The sequence below is a fragment of the Panulirus ornatus genome, chromosome 66 (assembly GCF_036320965.1).
Source record: "Panulirus ornatus isolate Po-2019 chromosome 66, ASM3632096v1, whole genome shotgun sequence".
In the NCBI taxonomy this organism is placed as follows: Eukaryota; Metazoa; Arthropoda; class Malacostraca; order Decapoda; family Palinuridae; genus Panulirus; species Panulirus ornatus.
The window spans coordinates 9903265-9910619 of NC_092289.1; the positions used below are offsets into that span (position 1 = coordinate 9903265).

The 7355-nt window shown below is 42.5% G+C and overlaps 1 long non-coding RNA gene across 1 annotated transcript; it reads right to left on the minus strand.

Moving 5' to 3' along the window:
• Positions 1-4153: 4153 nt before the first annotated feature.
• LOC139746900 (uncharacterized) lies at positions 4154-5073 on the minus strand. The gene is made up of 2 exons (XR_011712252.1): positions 4636-5073; positions 4154-4409 (listed from the first exon to the last, which is right to left on the minus strand). It is a non-coding gene; the product is annotated as an uncharacterized lncRNA (long non-coding RNA).
• Positions 5074-7355: the final 2282 nt, after the last annotated feature.

A 7355-nucleotide genomic window follows, 5' to 3' on the forward strand; every position in this document is an offset into this window, starting at 1 on the left:
GTGGATCAGGTGTTTGCTTTGAAGAATGTATGTGAGAAATACTTAGAAAAGCAAATGGATTTGTATGTAGCATTTATGGATCTGGAGAAGGCATATGATAGAGTTGATAGAGATGCTCTGTGGAAGGTATTAAGAATATATGGTGTGGGAGGCAAGTTGTTAGAAGCAGTGAAAAGTTTTTATCGAGGATGTAAGGCATGTGTACGTGTAGGAAGAGAGGAAAGTGATTGGTTCTCAGTGAATGTAGGTTTGCGGCAGGGGTGTGTGATGTCTCCATGGTTGTTTAATTTGTTTATGGATGGGGTTGTAAAGGAGGTAAATGCAAGAGTCCTGGAAAGAGGGGCAAGTATGAAGTCTGTTGGGGATGAGAGAGCTTGGGAAGTGAGTCAATTGTTGTTCGCTGATGATACAGCGCTGGTGGCTGATTCATGTGAGAAACTGCAGAAGCTGGTGACTGAGTTTGGTAAAGTGTGTGGAAGAAGAAAGTTGAGAGTAAATGTGAATAAGAGCAAGGTTATTAGGTACAGTAGGGGTGAGGGTCAAGTCAATTGGGAGGTGAGTTTGAATGGAGAAAAACTGGAGGAAGTGAAGTGTTTTAGATATCTGGGAGTGGATCTGTCAGCGGATGGAACCATGGAAGCGGAAGTGGATCATAGGGTGGGGGAGGGGGCGAAAATTTTGGGAGCCTTGAAAAATGTGTGGAAGTCGAGAACATTATCTCGGAAAGCAAAAATGGGTATGTTTGAGGGAATAGTGGTTCCAACAATGCTGTATGGTTGCGAGGCGTGGGCTATGGATAGAGATGTGCGCAGGAGGATGGATGTGCTGGAAATGAGATGTTTGAGGACAATGTGTGGTGTGAGGTGGTTTGATCGAGTAAGTAACGTAAGGGTTAGAGAGATGTGTGGAAATAAAAAGAGCGTGGTTGAGAGAGCAGAAGAGGGTGTTTTGAAATGGTTTGGGCACATGGAGAGAATGAGTGAGGAGAGATTGACCAAGAGGATATATGTGTCGGAGGTGGAGGGAACGAGGAGAAGAGGGAGACCAAATTGGAGGTGGAAAGATGGAGTGAAAAAGATTTTGTGTGATCGGGGCCTGAACATGCAGGAGGGTGAAAGGAGGGCAAGAAATAGAGTGAATTGGAGTATGTGGTATACAGGGGTTGACGTGCTGTCAGTGGATTGAAGCAAGGCATGTGAAGCGTCTGGGGTAAACCATGGAAAGCTGTGTAGGTATGTATATTTGCGTGTGTGGACGTGTGTATGTTCATGTGTATGGGGGGGGGGGGTTGGGCCATTTCTTTCGTCTGTTTCCTTGCGCTACCTCGCAAACGCGGGAGACAGCGACAAAGTATAAAAAAAAAAAAAAAAAAAAAAAAAAAAAAATATATATATATATATATATATATATATATATATATATATATATATATATATATATATATATATATATATATATATATTTTTTTTTTTTTTTTTTATACTTTGTCGCTGTCTCCCGCGTTTGCGAGGTAGCGCAAGGAAACAGACGAAAGAAATGGCCCCCCCCCCCCCCCATACACATGTACATATACACGTCCACACACGCAAATATACATACCTACACAGCTTTCCATGGTTTACCCCAGACGCTTCACATGCCTTGCTTCAATCCACTGACAACACGTCAACCCCTGTATACCACATGACTCCAATTCACTCTATTTCTTGCCCTCCTTTCACCCTCCTGCATGTTCAGGCCCCGATCACACAAAATCTTTTTCACTCCATCTTTCCACCTCCAATTTGGTCTCCCTCTTCTCCTCGTTCCCTCCACCTCCGACACATATATCCTCTTGGTCAATCTCTCCTCACTCATTCTCTCCATGTGCCCAAACCATTTCAAAACACCCTCTTCTGCTCTCTCAACCACGCTCTTTTTATTTCCACACATCTCTCTTATCCTTACGTTACTTACTCGATCAAACCACCTCACACCACACATTGTCCTCAAACATCTCATTTCCAGCACATCCATCCTCCTACGCACAAATCTATCCATAGCCCACGCCTCGCAACCATACAACATTGTTGGAACCACTATTCCCTCAAACATACCCATTTTTGCTTTCCGAGATAATGTTCTCGACTTCCACACATTTTTCAAGGCTCCCAAAATTTTCGCCCCCTCCCCCACCCTATGATCCACTTCCGCTTCCATGGTTCCATCCGCTGACAGATCCACTCCCAGATATCTAAAACACTTCACTTCCTCCAGTTTTTCTCCATTCAAACTCACCTCCCAATTGACTTGACCCTCACCCCTACTGTACCTAATAACCTTGCTCTTATTCACATTTACTCTCAACTTTCTTCTTCCACACACTTTACCAAACTCAGTCACCAGCTTCTGCAGTTTCTCACATGAATCAGCCACCAGCGCTGTATCATCAGCGAACAACAACTGACTCACTTCCCAAGCTCTCTCATCCCCAACAGACTTCATACTTGCCCCTCTTTCCAGGACTCTTGCATTTACCTCCCTTACAACCCCATCCATAAAAAATTAAACAACCATGGAGACATCACACACCCCTGCCGCAAACCTACATTCACTGAGAACCAATCACTTTCCTCTCTTCCTACACGTACACATGCCTTACATCCTCGATAAAAACTTTTCACTGCTTCTAACAACTTGCCTCCCACACCATATATTCTTAATACCTTCCACAGAGCATCTCTATCAACTCTATCATATATATATATATATATATATATATATATATATATATATATATATATATATATATATATATATATATACATGTAAGAGAGAGAAGGAATCCTTCTCTCACACACACACACACACACACACACACACACACACACACACAGGGGGTGGTAAGTAATCAAGGAATTCCTATTCAGTCGTTAAATTGAAACTGTTGTTTCGAGAAGGGAGGCTGGCGTCTTTTCAGGGAACTCTGAATTCAAAAGATGTCCGAAATGTCTCGTTGACTTTATGTAGGGTTTGTGGTAGGAACGTGTCTGTTAGTTGCGATAGAAAACGTGTTGTAGTTGCTTGCGGTTTTACAGTGTTCTTGGTTAGTACGGATGGGTCGGTCACAACATAAGAGTGTCTTGCTATGATTGTGACGTAATACGGAACAGTTACGAAATCAGTATGGCAGCTTTACTGCTGCTGTTATTGTATATGCAGATGATGCCACAGTGTTGGCTGGTTCAGAAAAGTTGTCATTGGAATTCTTGTGTTCTGAAAAAAAGATGGTATTTGTTATGTGTTGACCAAGCGCCATATACAGGAACGGAAGATGGTCATTCTCCAGTGGTACAATTATTACCACAATGCCCTGCACTGAAGACCCGGTATAGTAGACGTGCGCTGGTGCATTGGTCCGGATCATGATCATGGATACGCCCCTACACACACACACACTGCCTCATCCACTCATGGCCTCTCACCCACCAGGAGTCTGGGTGAAAGATCATCATCCACGCCTGGATGCGGGTATCACTTACCCAAGTCGCCTCAACATGGAAACTTTGGAACTTTTCTCGTCAAGTTTATCTCGTACTTCCTCAACTTACTTCTACCACTTGATAATGTATGTTAAACTCCAGACTCACACTACATGTATATATGTGTATATATTATCCTGGGGATGGGGGAGAAAGAATACTTCCCACGTATTCCCTGCGTGTCGTAGAAGGCGAATAAAAGGGGAGGGAGCGGGGGGCTGGAAATCCTTCCCTCTCGTTTTTTTTTTTTTTTTTTTTTTTTCCAAAAGAAGGAACAGAGAAAGGGGCCAAGTGAGGATAATCCCTCAAAGGCCCAGTTCTCTGTTGTTAACGCTACCTCGCTAACGCGGGAAATGGCGAAGAGTATAAAAGAAAAAAGATATATATACATATATATATATATATATATATATATATTTATATATATATATATATATATATATATATATATATATATATACATGTATGTATATCTTCCAATTGTCGTGCCCAGGATGCAAATCCTTGTGGACCCGAAAACGTGCAGGCCTGTGCTGACTTATGGTCAGAGTGTGTGGAGGCCACTGTGCGTGTAGAAAGATACAGTACATACATACACTGTTAACAGACGAGGTAACATGGGCGTAAAACCGTTCTTTCGTGACACATAAATTGTAATTAGACATAGTAATCACACAGAGACATACAAGTATTACGGGAGCTTCCAGTTGTTCTCATGTAAGCAGGTGACGGCTGCGACGCCGCTTTCCCAGTTGCGTCTCACTTCCTCTCCTGGTAAACCCAACCTGTCCACCTGTGGTCAACAAGAGGAATACCCAGGTGTTTATCACGAGATCTGGGTTTCTCCAACCCCGCCTCGCCTTCCATACTCCATGGGCAACCTAAGGACTGACACGTATAATGTTACTGGGGTCCATGGCAGGATCAAATCTTCAGGCTCCATGTATGAAGGAAGATTGCCTGTATTTACCAACAAGTGAAAGAAAAACTATCGAAAGAAAACAAGGGAAGAAAGATGCAAAACGATTGATAATGTTGATATTGATATGTACAAATGATAAACGTATTAGATTAAATTGTAATGATATTACAAGTGCTGATATGATATACCTACCTGCCTTATCATTACCGTGCCAGGAGCCACCTCCTTCTCCTGTGGGTTCTCGCAGCATCCGTGGGCAAGACCACAGGTCTTAAAGTGCGGTGATGCCGAGTGTGCCGCTGTGTGGGGCGGGTGTAGGACAGTGAAGCAGTCAGGACCTTCATTATGGTGATCGCATCGTGGACAAGAAGGGTCTTGAGATATGTTCAGTAGGGGTTTGTAGTGTATATGTCTGGTGATTGTGGAGGTATGTTCAATTGGTGTTTGTAGTGTGTACATCTGATGAGTGTGGTGATGTTTAAGTACAACTCGGGGGGGAGTTGTTTATTACTTGTCGGGTAATTTTGGTGTGTGAGAGTTTTGTCAGTCTGGTGTACTGGGGATTTGTGATTGTATTTTTTCCCATGTCTTAGTTAAGATGTCAAAGGCAATTGAATGCCACAAACAAAGTTGTCTCATCAACCCACCCACATACACATGTATATACATAAACGGCCACACACGCGCCGTCTGTTTCTTTCATCTGTTTCCTTGCGCTACCTCGCAAACGCGGGAGACAGCGACAAAGTATAATAAAAAAAAAATAATATATATATATATATATATATATATATATATATATATATATATATATATATATATATATATATGAGAGTTGGGGTGAGAGACTATCAGTAAATTTTAGGGAGAATAAAAAGATGTTCTGGAAGGAGGTAAATAGGGTGCGTAAGACAAGGGAGCAAATGGGAACTTCAGTGAAGGGCGTAAATGGGGAGGTGATAACAAGTAGTGGTGATGTGAGAAGGAGATGGAATGAGTATTTTGAAGGTTTGTTGAATGTGTTTGATGACAGAGTGGCAGATATAGGGTGTTTGGGTCGAGGTGGTGTGCAAAGTGAGAGGGTTAGGGAAAATGATTTGGTAAACAGAGAATAGGTAGTAAAAGCTTTGCGGAAGATGAAAGCCGGCAAGGCAGCAGGTTTGGATGGTATTGCAGTGGAATCTATTAAAAAAGGGGGTGACTGTATTGTTGACTGGTTGGTAAGGTTATTTAATGTATGTATGACTCATGGTGAGGTGCCTGAGGATTGGCGGAATGCGTGCATAGTGCCATTGTACAAAGGCAAAGGGGATAAGAGTGAGTGCTCAAATTACAGAGGTATAAGTTTGTTGAGTATTCCTGGTAAATTATATGGGAGGGTACTGATTGAGAGGGTGAAGGCATGTACAGAGCATCAGATTGGGGAAGAGCAGTGTGGTTTCAGAAGTGGTAGAGGATGTGTGGATCAGGTGTTTGCTTTGAAGAATGTATGTGAGAAATACTTAGAAAAGCAAATGGATTTGTATGTAGCATTTATGGATCTGGAGAAGGCATATGATAGAGTTGATAGAGATGCTCTGTGGAAGGTATTAAGAATATATGGTGTGGGAGGCAAGTTGTTAGAAGCAGTGAAAAGTTTTTATCGAGGATGTAAGGCATGTGTACGTGTAGGAAGAGAGGAAAGTGATTGGTTCTCAGTGAACGTAGGTTTGCGGCAGGGGTGTGTGATGTCTCCATGGTTGTTTAATTTTTTATGGATGGGGTTGTTAGGGAGGTAAATGCAAGAGTTTTGGAAAGAGGGGCAAGTATGAAGTCTGTTGGGGATGAGAGAGCTTGGGAAGTGAGTCAGTTGTTGTTCGCTGATGATACAGCGCTGGTGGCGGATTCATGTGAGAAACTGCAGAAGCTGGTGACGGAGTTTGGTAAAGTGTGTGGAAGAAGAAAGTTAAGAGTAAATGTGAATAAGAGCAAGGTTATTAGGTACAGTAGGGTTGAGGGTCAAGTCAATTGGGAGGTGAGTTTGAATGGAGAAAAACTGGAGGAAGTGAAGTGTTTTAGATATCTGGGAGTGGATCTGTCAGCGGATGGAACCATGGAAGCGGAAGTGGATCATAGGGTGGGGAGGGGGCGAAAATTTTGGGAGCCTTGAAAAATGTGTGGAAGTCGAGAACATTATCCCGGAAAGCAAAAATGGGTATGTTTGAAGGAATAGTGGTTCCAACAATGTTGTATGGTTGCGAGGCGTGGGCTATGGATAGAGTTGTGCGCAGGAGGATGGATGTGCTGGAAATGAGATGCTTGAGGACAATGTGTGGTGTGAGGTGGTTTGATCGAGTAAGTAACGTAAGGGTAAGAGAGATGTGTGGAAATAAAAAGAGCGTGGTTGAGAGAGCAGAAGAGGGTGTTTTGAAATGGTTTGGGCACATGGAGAGAATGAGTGAGGAAAGATTGACCAAGAGGAGATATGTGTCGGAGGTGGAGGGAACGAGGAGAAGAGGGAGACCAAATTGGAGGTGGAAAGATGGAGTGAAAAGGATTTTGTGTGATCGGGGCCTGAACATGCAGGAGGGTGAAAGGAGGGCAAGAAATAGAGCGAATTGGAGTGATGTGGTATATAGGGGTTGACGTGCTGTCAGTGGATTGAACCAAGGCATGTGAAGCGTCCGGGGTAAACCATGGAAAGCTGTGTAGGTATGTATATTTGCGTGTGTGGACGTGTGTATGTACATGTGTATGGGGGGGGGGTTGGGCCATTTCTTTCGTCTGTTTCCTTGCGCTACCTCGCAAACGCGGGAGACAGCGACAAAGTATAAAAAAAAAAAAAAAAATATATATATATATATATATATATATATATATATATATATATATATATATATATATATATATATATATATATATATATATATATA